Here is a 13056-nt window from a genome sequence, read left to right as displayed (position 1 = left end):
GTTTATGTTTTGTACCCCACCGATAGGCCGGATCTGTATTGGGACCTGAACCAAAATCTAATCGCCTTGTTCTTGTCACCTACCCAACTCATCCACCAAGTTTATTCATAACTCGTCCATAACTTTTTTAAATATCATGTTAAAGCGCGGCGTTACGCGCGCTGCTTGCGAGCAAGGAGGAAGCGGACAAGCGGTAACTTATAAGCGTCTTTATTTCAGGAGCTCACTGTAACACTGGCCAGCCCCGGGCTGGGCGCCCGGTGTATATCATGAGGCCACGCCTACCCCTCGGGCGTGGCCACCGCCCACTTGGTGCGCGGAATGATGTCACCACGCCAGTGGGCTTTTGTGTCCGCCACACGCGCCCCCCCAGAATTCCCGCGCACCTGGAGGGCCAGTTTGCGGGGCAGACGAATGACCCGGCCGAAGCGCCCCCTGGCGATCGGCGGCGTCCGGGGTGCAGGGATGCCAGGTGGGATGCCCCTGGCTGCCCCTGGGATGGGTGCAGGACCGGGGGGCGGCGTGGCGGCGGGGCTGGGCGGTGACGGGGTCCGCCCGCAGGAGGGCGGCCCCGACGTGGGGGTCGGGCCACTGGCGGTGGATGGTCCACATCGAGGTGGGCCGGCTTGAGGCGGTCTACCGAAACGCGGTCAGGAGTACCGCCGATGTCCAGGGTGAAGTGCTCCAGCACGCGGAAAGGCCCGTCGTACGGGGGCCGCAGTGGTGTCCGATGGGCATCGTGGCGGACGAAGACGTACTCCACCGTGCGAAGCTCCGGGGCGACGTGCGTCGGTGGGTGCCCGTGGCATGCCGTTGGCACCGGGGCGAACCTCTGGGCGGTCTAAGGCAGAGCGGAGCGCTGCTGTGCCGCGGACCATGGTGCCGTGGAGTCGGGGAGGAACTCGCCCGGCACCCGCAGCGGTTGCCCGAAGACCAACTCCGCCGTGGATGCGCGCAGGTCCTCCTTGGGCGCCGTCCGGAGGCCCAGCAGGACCCAGGGGAGCCTGTCGACCCAGCCGCCGTCGCGGAGGGTGGCCCGGAGCGCGGCCTTCAATGAGCGGTGAAATCGCTCACACAGGCCGTTAGCCTGGGGGTGGTAGGCCGTGGTTCAGTGCAGCCGGACCCCGAGCCCCTGCGCAACCGTCCCCCAGAGCTCCGAGGTGAACTGGGGGCCGCGGTCGGATGAGATGTCTGAGGGGGCGCCGAACCGGGCGACCCAGGTGGCGATGAAAGCCTGCACGACATCGGCCGCCGTTGTGGACGCCAAGGGCACGGCCTCCGGCCACCGGGTGGTGCGGTCCACCATGGTGAGGACGTAGGTGAAACCCCGCGAGGGGGGCAGAGGTCCCACCAGGTCCACGTGGACGTGGTCAAACCGGCGTTCCGGCACCGTGGACGGGGCCAACGGGGCCTGGGTGTGCCGGTGCACCTTGGCGCGCTGGCACGCGAGGCACGTCCTGGCCCAGCCGCGGACGGCCTTCCGGAGGCCATGCCAGACGAACTTGTCGGCGATCAGCCTTTGGGAGGCCCTCGCGGCCGGGTGGGACAGGCCGTGGATGGCGTCAAACACCTGGCGCTGCCAGCCCGCGGGCACGATGGGGCGAGGACGCCCGAGGGAGACGTCGCACAAGAGGGCCGCGCCCGCGCCGTTGAACGGCACCTCGGTGACGCGGAGGCCCGTGACGGCGGTCCGCAAGGCCTGGACGTCGGGGTCAGCGGCCTGGTCCGCTGCCATCCGGGCATAGTCGATGCCGAGGTGGACTGCGTGGGCGACGGCCCGGGAAAGGCAATCCGCCACCGGGTTGTCCTTCCCCGCGACGTGCTGGATGTCCGTCGTGTACTCGGACACGGCCGAGAGGTGACACTGCTGCCGGGCCGACCACGGCTCGGTGACCTTGCCCATCGCGAAGATCAGCGGCTTGTGGTCGACGAAGGCAGTGAACGCACGGCCCTCGAGCAGATGGCGGAAGTGCCTGACCGCCAAGTGAAGTCCGAGCAACTCGCGGTCGAAGGTACTGTAATGGCGTTCGGGCGGGCGAAGCTGCCGGCTAAAGAACGCCAGCGGTTGCCAAGCTCCACGCACCCATTGCTCGTGCACCGCGCCCACCGCGTAGTCCGAGGCATCGGTGGTGAGGGCGATCGGTGCATCGGGTGCCGGGTGCGCGAGCATGGTGGCGTTAGCCAAGGCGAGCTTCACGCCCGTGAACGCCGTGTCCATCTGCTCGGTCCAGGTAACGTCGCCTTTGCCCGGCTTACCTCGGAGAGCTTCGTGCAGGGGGCGCAGAAGCTGGGCGATACGGGGCAGGAACCGATGGTAAAAGTTCACCATGCCCAGGAACTCCTGCAGCCCTTTGATCGTGCGGGGGCGCGGAAACCCCTTCACCGCCTCCACCTTGGCCGGCAGGGGGACGGCTCCGTGCCTGGTGACACGGTGCCCCAGAAAATCGATTATGGCGGCGCCGAATCGGTACTTTGCGGGGTTCACAATCAGGCCATGCTGGCCCAGGCGTTCGAAGAGCGTGCGGAGGTGGCGTAGGTGCTCTTCGCGGGACGCGCTGGCGACGAGGATATCGTCCAGGTAGACGTAGACAAAATCCAAGTCGCGCAGGACGCTGTCCATCAGTCGCTGGAACGCCTGAGCCGCATTCTTCAGACCGAAGGGCATGCGCAGGAACTCGAAGAGTCCGAATGGCGTGATGACCGCCATCTTCGGGACGTCCTCCGGCCTGACGGGGACCTGATGGTAGCCGCGTATGAGGTCCACCTTCGAGAAGAAGGACCTGCCCGCCAAACAGGCGGAAAAGTCCTGAATGTGGGGGACGGGGTAGCGGTCGGGAGTCGTGGCGTCATTGAGACGGCGATAGTCCCCGCACGGTCGCCATCCCCCGCCGGGCTTCGGCACGATATGCAGCAGCGACGCCCAAGCGCTCTCTGAGCGCCGAACGATGCCGAGTCGCTCCAGGGTAGCGAACCCCGCTTTTGCCACCGCCAGCTTCGTCGGCTCGAGGCGGCGTGCCCGGGCGTAGACCGGTGGCCCGACGGTGGGGATGTGATGGGCCACCCCGTGCTTGACGGCCCCCGCCGAGAAGGTGGGCCGCGTGAGGGCCGGGAAGCCGGCGAGGAGGCGGGTGAATGCGTCCGCTGCCGGAAGCGTACAGACCAACATGGCCGGAACCGAACCGTTCGGCAAGCCGCTTGGCAAGCTGGTTGAGCTGGGCAACGCACAAGCGAGCGAGCTGAACGTCTCGGCCTGCACAAGACGTCTGCGCTTGACGTCGACCAGGAGCCCATTAGCGCACAGGAAGTCCGCGCCAAGCAGTGCCATGGGCACGTCGGAGGTGACGAACGTCCATCGGAAAACCTGCCCTCCAAACCGCAGAGAGAGGCAGCGTTTTCCGTACGTACGGATGGGCGTCCCGTTCGCGGCAAGCAGCGTGGGGCCCCCACCCGCGGCGTGCTTGTCTGACGTGCCGGCGGGAATGACACTCACCTGCGCTCCCGTGTCGCACAGGTAACGGCGCCCGGAGAAGGTGTCCGTTATGAACAGCAGGCTGCTCGAACGGCCGGCGCTCATCGCCACTATTGAGCGCCGGCCCGGGCGTTTCCCGACCTGTTGAAGGAGCATGGCGGATGACACTGCCGAGCTTCGTGGCCGAACTTGGCGTGGAACCAGCACCAGGTGGTGGAGCTGGAGGAGCGCGGCTGGCTCCGCCAGGCCGGTGGAGTTGGCGGGTTTCCCCGCGGTGGCGGTTTTCGCCGCGGCGGTGGGCGGGGCGTGGCGGCGTTCACGAGGTGCGTATCAGCATGCTACGTATGCTGTAGAAGCTGATGCTGTGGAACAGCAGCATCAGCAGCATCAGCAGCATCAGCCTCGAGGGCCGTGACGGCCACGCCGACTCTCGCCCGCGTGTCCGAAGCGGCGAAGTACCTGTCCGCCTCGGCTGCCAATGCTCGGGGTTCCGTTAGCCCGGTCCCGGCCAACGCGAGGCGAACCTGCGCTGGAAGTTGGCGACGGAAAAGCGCCCGGAATGGAGAACCGGGGGCTTCGTCGCCCAACAGTGACAGCATATGGTCCATTCGGACCGACGGGCGCGTGTCACCGAGCTCGGGGAGATCCAGGAGGCGGTCGGCCCGTGCGTCGTCCGTGAGGCCGAACGTGGCTAGGAGTAGCCGCTTGAGTGCCTCGTACTTGTGGCCGTCCGGTGGGTGGCGAAGGACGGACACAACTCGAGCGGCCGTGCCGGGCCCGAGGGAGGCGACGACGTGGCAATAGCGCGTGTCATCGCCGGTGAGGCGCCGAAGCTGAAATTGGGCTTCGGCCTGGACGAACCAGACTTCGGCCTGAGCCTCCCAAAATTCGGGAAGTTTGACGAAGTTGGCCATGGCAATGGCGTCGCGTGTGGAAGGATCGCTCCGGCAGATCCAACGTCGAGGGGGTCACCAGTAAAGCGCGGCGTTCCGCGCGCTGCTTGCGAGCAAGGAGGAAGCGGACAAGCGGTAACTTATAAGCGTCTTTATTTCAGGAGCTCACTGTAACACTGGCCCGCCCCGGGCTGGGCGCCCGGTGTATATCATGAGGCCACGCCTACCCCTCGGGCGTGGCCACCGCCCACTTGGTGCGCGGAATGATGTCACCACGCCAGTGGGCTTTTGTGTCCGCCACAATGTTATATATTTCTTTTCGCCCGATCCCTCAATGTTGAAGAATCACTTAAAAATTAAATAATTCTTGAAGCCGAATCCATATTCAGATCGTCACCAAAATCGAAACGATTAGTCCTTTTCACACACACAACCTCTCCACCAAGTTTCGTCCAAATCCGTCCATAACTTTATGAGATATCCTGCTATACATCATTTTTGGCCATATCACTAAATAGTGAATAATCACTTTAAAAATTCCACGAGCTGGATCCGGATCCGAATCTTCACCAAAATTGAATCGATTCTTCCTTGTCAAACACCCAACCGGTCCAACAAGTTTCGTCCAAATCCGTCCACAAATTTTTGAGATATCCTGCTATGTATCATTTTTGGCCCGATCTCCCAATGGTGAAGAATCACTTAAAAAATCTAGTAGCCGGATCCGAATCCGGATATTCAACAAAATCTAATCATTTCGTCCTTATCACATACGCTACATCTCTGCCAGATTTTGACCGAATCCGTCCACAACTTTTTGAGATATTTTGTTCACAAACCGACAGACAGACAAACGAACAGACAGACATGGGTGAAAACATAACTTCCATCCACCTTTGGTGGTGGAGGTAATGAATTCGTTATTACTCCGCGCGCGTGTAGGTAATGCAAAGCGGGGAAAGCAATTGCTCGAGTCTGTCAGTCTGTGATTGAAGACCTACTTAATTCCAATTGAATTATATATTTTGAACGCTGTACAACATGAATCGATTTGTTGGTTGGTAAAGCACTAACAAAAACCTGCAGTTGAGTAGTACTTTGCCTCTGAAGTTGGTAAAATCGTACGCCGTCACTCGCTCCACACGCGCATGCGCGCAGCAGGGTTGCTTCAGCCTGCCTGTCTCTCATTTAGTTCTTCATTCATCCGATGCACATGATCACACAAGTCATGAAGTTACACCAAAATTATTGACACAAAAAAAACCAGACCTTAAACAAAGGATGGGTCGACTCAGCACAAAACACAATGCACAAATAACTTTATAACAAAGAAAACCTCCTGCTGTTCCTTTGTTATGTTGTGTCCTGATATGTTCTGTGTCCTATCTCTTCCATGAGCCTTGACCATGACTTGAAAAACATAGGGGCAAAACCCCTGGCGCTCACCTGGTAGAATAAGCAGTATACTGCACTGACTAAAGGTATTTTAAACCAATTTCAATGCTTGCTAGAAGACAGGGCAGCATGTGGAGTCATAATAACATAATCATAAGACTTTAAACACACAAATAAAAAAAATACCTATTTTGGGGGGCAACCCCCGCCTCCCCCCACTACCCCAACCCCATATACCTCCTCAGACCCCAATTTTTCTATTGCCTTGAACAAACATTGGTACATCATGGGTGGTGAAGGTTGTAGTGAAGTTTCATGTAAATTGTGTGTGTAGTTTCTGAGAAGAAAGCAAATTCCTAGGGTCAAACCTGGATCCATTTTGACCCCGGTAGACCCCCTTAGACTTCGATTTTGATTAATGCCGTGAACAAACCTTAGTCACATCACAACAAATATAATTTGTGCCAAATTTGGTCGCAATCCCATCAGCGGTTTCGGAGAGGAAGTTTCAAGTGTTTACGGGCGGACTGGCGGATGGACAACGCGCATCCCCGTGAGGCCCCCCCCCCCTCCTTCTCCCACTCCCTCACTTCTTCTTCCTCCTCCCTCCATTCTTCTTCCCCCTCCCTCCTGCCTTCTCCCACTCCCTCCCTTCTTCTTCGACTCCCTCCCTCCCTTCTTCTTCCAGTCCCTCCCTCCCTTCTTCTTCCTCCTCCCTCCCTTATTCTTCCCCTCCCTCCCTTCTTCTCCCTCCTACCTTCTTCTTCCCCCTCCCTCCATTCTTCTTCCCCCTCCCTCCCTTCTTCTTCCCCCTCCTACCTTCTTCTTCCCCCTCCCTCCATTCTTCTTCCTCCTCCCTCCCTTCTTCTTCCCCCTCCCTCCCTTCTTCTTCCCCCTCCCTCCCTTCTTCTTCCCCCTCCCTCCCTTCTTCTTCCCCCTCCCTCCCTTCTTCTTCCCCCTCCCTCCCTTCTTCTTCCCCCTCCCTTCTTCTTCCCCCTCCCTCCCTCTCTTCTTCCCCCTCCCTCCCTCCCTTCTTCTTCCCCCTCCCTCCCTCCCTTCTTCTTCCCCCTCCCTCCCTCTCTTCTTCTTCCCCCTCCCTCCCTTCTTCTTCGACTCCCTCCCTCCCTTCTTCTTCCAGTCCCTCCCTCCCTTCTTCTTCCCCCTCCTACCTTCTTCTTCCCCCTCCCTCCATTCTTCTTCCTCCTCCCTCCCTTCTTCTTCCTCCTCCCTCCCTTCTTCTTCCCCCTCCTACCTTCTTCTTCCCCTCCCTCCATTCTTCTTCCTCCTCCTTCCCTTCTTCTTCCCCCTCCTACCTTCTTCTTCCCCCTCCCTCCATTCTTCTTCCTCCTCCCTCCCTTCTTCTTCCCCTCCTCCCTTCTTCTTCCACCTCCCTCGTTCTTCTTCCCCTCCCTCCCTTCTTCTTCCCCCTCCTCCCTTCTTCTTCCCCCCCCTCCCTCCCTTCTTCTTCCCCCCCCTCCCTCCCTTCTTCTTCCCCCCCCTCCCTCCCTTCTTCTTCCCCCCCTCCCTCCCTTCTTCTTCCCCCCCCTCCCTCCTCCCTTCTTCTTCCCCCTCCCTCCCTTCTTCCCCCTCCCTCCCTTCTTCCCCTCCCTCCCTTCTTCTTCCCCTCCCTCCCTCCTTCTTCTTCCCCTCCTTCTCCTTCTTCTTCCCCCTCCCTTCCTCCCTTCTTCTTCCCCTCCCTCCCTTCTTCTTCCCCCTCCCTCCCTTCTTCTTCCCCTCCCTCCCTTCTTCTTCCCCCTCCCTCCCTTCTTCTTCCCCCTCCCTCCCTTCTTCTTCCCCCTCCCTCCCTTCTTCTTCCCCCTCCCTCCCTTCTTCTTCCCCCTCCCTCCCTTCTTCTTCCCCCTCCCTCCCTTCTTCTTCCCCCTTCTACCTTCTTCTTCCCCCTCCCTCCCTTCTTCTTCCCCCTTCTACCTTCTTCTTCCCCCTCCCTCCCTTCTTCTTCCCCCTCCCTCGTTCCAGGTGAGCTAATAATCATAAACACGAAACATTCCCAAATTAAATATTACACCAGAGAAACCTGGCTGAATGGCCAAACGAAATTACTCATCGTTCTCTGATGTACGTGTACCTGAACAGAGTTTATGTACAAGATGAAGCAGTTTGTTGGCAAGGGTTATACTGGGTGGTTTGCCATTGCCTTCCAGCAGTGGTTATAGGGCAGGAATTTGTAATTTGCTCGCCCACTCTCTGCAAAGGACACCGTGGGATATTTGGCGTCCACCAACTAACGTCGGAAGATGGGATACGCAGTTTTGACGTCCATCCGAGGGACTGCAGCCAATCAGGCACACGCGTTGATGAATGATGAAAAACAAGCTTTGTAGCTGGCTCGGGATTCGAACCCAGGACTAGACAGATTAGAGGGAACACTGCTAAGTCACCAAATCGGTTTGCTGGTAGAAAATGTTAAAGGATTAAAAGGATAAAACAATATGGAGTGTATTTGTAGATGTACACAATACAGTGCTTTGTATATACTCACCACGGATGTACGGTTGGCTCGTCTGAACTTAAGCAACGATGAACCTATTGATGGTTAGCTTTGCGCAGTGGCAGTATCGTAGCCAATGAGGTTTATCCGAGGCGCGATTATTGCTAATTGAAAACTTTTCCCAATACCCCGCCGTGACGACCTGAAATATGGTCGGCGTTGGCAATTTTTGCAAGCTTCTCCGGAAGCTGATTTAACAAATAAATGAAAGATGTCGCTAATGGTTGTTTATTTCAGGACTGAAGTCACGTGAACAGCATTGAAGTCACATTTTACTAATTTCCCTGAAAATGTCTGCTGCTCTTCTTCTGCTCCAATCGGCTCATCTGATCATGTGCTTGTCAAAGTGGACATCTCTCTGACCATTCTCAGTGAGCCTCCTCAGCGTCGACTAGTCTGGCATTTCCACTCAGGCCAACTGGCACGGTCTTCAAGCAGCATCAATCATCTGGACTGGTCTCCCATTTCTACCGCCTCTGACATCAACTCATCCTGGGAATTGTTCCAAAGTAAATTGCTCTCTCTCATGCACAGGATTTATCCCATCTCGCCTTCAGTTGTCATACCCTTCCTCCCATCCATGGTACACAGAATCTTGTGGTGAGGCTGTTGCCCAGAAACAACTTGCCTTCGCCTCCAGGAAAGCAAATCTAACGGAAGGAAATCTCATTTCCTTTCACAAAGCCCGAAACAAGTGTGTGTCCACCCTCAGGAGAGCCAGGAAACAATATCTCTCCACTCTCAAGACCGAACTCTCAAACCTGTCTCCCTCTTCCAAATCCTGGTGGCGTCTGGTCAAATCCGTTTCTGGTGTTTGTTCCCCCTCCATCCCCTCGCTTACCTCAGACGGCTACACAACAGACGTGAAAAAGCTGAATGCCTCAACTCTGTGTTTGCCTCTAAATCTTGTGTCCCAAACCCATCCCTCTCTGTACCCACCGTACCCAATCGTACCAGCTGCTCCTGGACTCTGTGTCCTTTCCTCCTGACAAGGTGGAAAAGTTTCTGTCAACCCTCGACTCTGATTCTGCAACTGGACCTGACGGCATCAGCCCACGGGTCCTAAAATCCTTTTCTTCCGCTCTTTCACTCCCTTTCTTGGTTCTCTTCACCCGCTCTTTTGCTCAAGGTCATCTGCCATCTGCTTGGAAATCAGCCAACATCACCGCTTTAAACAAAAAAATGTGCAAAAAACAGATCCTTGCAACTACAGACCAATCAGCCTTCTCCCAATTATCAGCAAAGTCATGGAATCCATCATTGCTTCGGATATCAAATCTTTCCTCTTCTCAAATGGCTTGATCTCTGATCATCAATTTGGTTTCAGACCAGGTCACTCTACTCTGGACATGCTGCTTCTGCTGTCTCAACAATGGATGGAGGTCCTCAATGCCAAACAGGAAATTAGAGCTGTCTCCCTTGACATATCACGTGCCTTCGATACGGTCTGGCACCCCGCTCTGCTCACCAAACTCTCCTCCTATGGTATCCATGGAAATCTCCACGGTTGGCTTGCAGACTTCCTGTCTAGTCGTAGTCAACGTGTGGCCCTGAATGGGTTTCTCTAATCTCCCCTTCCTGTTCAGGCTTGAGTTCCGCAAGGCAGTGTTCTGGGCCCTGTGCTTTTTCTGGTCTTCATCAATGATCTCTCCGACTCTCTGGAAAATCCTCTCTATCTCTTTGCTGATGACTCCACTCTCCGCCGCTCCATTCCTCATCCCTCAGATCGGCAGTCCTGCAGCCTCGTCACTCTCTGCAGACCTGGACAAAATCACAGACTGGTCAAACAAGTGGAACATGTCTTTCAATCCTTACAAATCTCACACTCTTACTATGTCTCTCCGAAAAGACCGACTGGACAACCCTCCCATCCACTTTCTGAATAATCCTCTCCAAGAAGTTCTGTCACTCAGCTTTTGGGTCTCACTATCTGACGTGATCTTTCCTGGGAAAACCACATTTCAAATCTGGCCTCCAAAGCCAGTCACCGACTGGGCATCCTCCATGGTGCGAAGTCCTTCCTTGGCACACCTGAGCTCCTCACCACATTCAAGGCTTTCATCCGCAGCTCAATGGAATACTGTTCTCCCCTCTGGGCCGGTGAAACCAAATGTTACGTGTTCCTCCCCGACCCCCTGGTCTCGGTATACCTCCGAACCCCGAGAGGAGCCACGGCAGAAAAATATGTTATTCTGTGTCAGTAATCAATAGTGAAACCACACCAAGGATTATAAAGAAACCAAGAAACCACACTTCCGGTTCTCGATCCGGTTTCCTGTTTCATTTAAAATATTAACCCTTTTTGCCTTTTAACAACAATAACCTTACCTTTTAACAACAATAATCGCCGTTTCCTTCTAACCCCACTAAGAATAATAATACATAACCAGAAATGTTTCAAGTGGATGAAAACCACAACCACGGAAGTGCCGAATCCGTAACACAAAGCTTTCAGAATCATTGGAATCTCCCGCAATGAAGCTAATGCCGAGGGCCTTTCACTTACTCACCGCAGGCAGGTTGGTGGGCTTTCTGTCTTCTACCGACTCCTCTCCGGCCTTGCTCCCCCAGCTCTCTCTGGGCTCTGTCCTCCAAATATTCCTGCATGTCGCACAAGATCTGCCTGCAACCCTCTCATGGTTAAACTGCCAAAATCAAGACTCTCTGCTCACCTTCACTCCTTCATTCCTCTTTTCTCCCACCTCTGGAACAAACCCTCTCACTCTCTTCAATCCCACTCCTCCCTCCAGGTCTTCAAAGCAGCTGCTCACCACCATCTCTTATCTTCCGCCATCCAAAACCTTGATCTTTTCTACCCCCGCTAATTTCACCCCAGATTCACTTTTTTGAAATACCAACTTCCTTCCTGGAAGTCCTTGCAGTGTCCTTGTGTTTTATACTTCTCCCACCCCTCCCCCCCTTCCCACGCCTCCTCCCCCAAGCCCCCCCCATAGATCTCCCGATGTCCCTGCTCTCAAATGTTGTGTTTGTGTGCTTCCCCTTCTCTCCCCATCTTATCTACCTCTACACTTATTATATGTTTTGTGTCTGTTTGATTTTTTTTTTGTATGATAAATGTTAGCTCTTTCACGAGCCTCGATCCTGTATACAAAAAACAAACAAAAAAAAAAATGAATTGATATTGTTTCTTTGATTGTCGGTTAAGCCTTAGGTTGGTTTAACGGCTAAGGCTGCCTTAAGGTGTTGAGTTTTGAGCACCTGTCGACCCGTTGAATAACACCAGGTGGGTTGACTCAGTCTGCCCTCTTTCCGTTGTCGGCAAAATGAGTACATACTATTACAGGGGACACTGAATCAGTGGCACAGCCACACGCCCAGCAATGATGCAACCAGCAGCTGGAAGCTGCATATACAAATCTTACTGCAATTCACCAAATGTCTGCCTGTCTGTTCCCAGGTACCGCAAAAACGGCTGAACCGATCGCAACGAAATTTTGGGTGGGTAATCCTGCGACCCCCTGGAGTAAAATAGGCTCCATTGTTTTTCCAATTTTTTCCCCAATTTTTCCAATTTCCAATTTTCCAGTTTTTCCAAACACGATGGAATAATATTTACCGATATGAACAGTGATGTGGCTTTTATTGAAATTCTACAAATACTGTTTAGATTTTGATGATTTGCGCATGATATAATTTAACGGATGTTTATATAAATCGTTAAAAATTAAAAAAAAGCCTTCAATTTCTGATATTTTGCCTTCTCATTTGGTCCTCACAATTGAAGCCCCGCCCATAGGGCGGGTACCGTTGCTAGTACTAATAATTTGATTATCAGTTTAGAGGAAAACTAGTTATGTGTTGAACGTAATAAACAAGGCAAAAAGGTTTTTACTTTTTATCTATAATAATAAAAGGGTGAGGGTGGTGTATATGTGTATGTGTCTGTCAGTATGTCTCCTCCATAACTCCAAAACCATGAAACCTAGCAGCCCCAAACTTTGCATGCATACTCCTCGACCTCCAAGAGAGTGCACGAATGAAAACTGGGTGTTTGGGTGTGTTAAAACATCCTTTTTGAAGATGATTAACGATGTCCTCATGACAAAATAAATAAATAATAAGCCTTACCAAAATGGCGGTCTGCTATATTGGTCACCCCACTGTCACATCGCTGGGTCCTTAAACTGTCATTTTGTTTCGGCCTATGGAAACATGCCTTGCCTTGCAACCACGATGACCTCTCATGGACTAATTAAAGTATAAAATCAAAATCTCCATTCGGATTTGAGGATCGGGTCCTGTTGACTCAATAAGTGTCGAAATCTGTAGTGAAACCTGAATAGTTTACCAACATTAGCGGTTCTTATATCTAAGTGTTTATGTTGATTTATTAAGCAAGGCTGTCTTCCCTCCTTCTACTCTGTTAGCGTTAGTTTTTAAATTTAACTGGATAGTAATTTTTTTACGAATTCATACCTCCATAGGATAGGATGTCACTCCACTGGACCTGCGATACTTGTAGGAAGCCCGAAGATTTGAACTATATGTTTTTAAAAATTCCCTCTATATGACCGACCCAGATTGTGTCTATTATTAAAGTGGGGATTGTGATAGATCGGGACCGAGTGAGGTGAGGCAATAACCATGGGAAGAGCATGTACACGAATAACCACGAGCCAGGTACAGTTGGTTGCAAGAGGAGCTGCATTGAACAGTGCACCGGAATAGGAAGTACAAAAGTAATGAGTACAATAACTCAACAAAAGCACCGAATTATATGAGTAAATAATATACGAGTTATTGTTGTACAGAATAATTGGTAATAGCAA

General features: G+C 53.7%; 1 non-coding gene across 1 annotated transcript; it reads left to right on the top strand.

The window, feature by feature from the left end:
- Positions 1-8313: 8313 nt before the first annotated feature.
- Positions 8314-8454, top strand: LOC137426325 (U4 spliceosomal RNA). The gene has a single exon (XR_010984283.2). It is a non-coding gene; the product is annotated as a U4 spliceosomal RNA (small nuclear RNA).
- The last annotated feature ends 4602 nt before the right edge of the window (positions 8455-13056 follow it).

The sequence above is a fragment of the Myxine glutinosa genome, chromosome 4, assembly GCF_964187855.1.
Source record: "Myxine glutinosa chromosome 4, kmMyxGlut1.1, whole genome shotgun sequence".
NCBI lineage: Eukaryota > Metazoa > Chordata > Myxini > Myxiniformes > Myxinidae > Myxine > Myxine glutinosa.
Note: the sequence above shows the minus strand (reverse complement) of the source record. Positions and strands in the feature narration are given on the sequence as shown.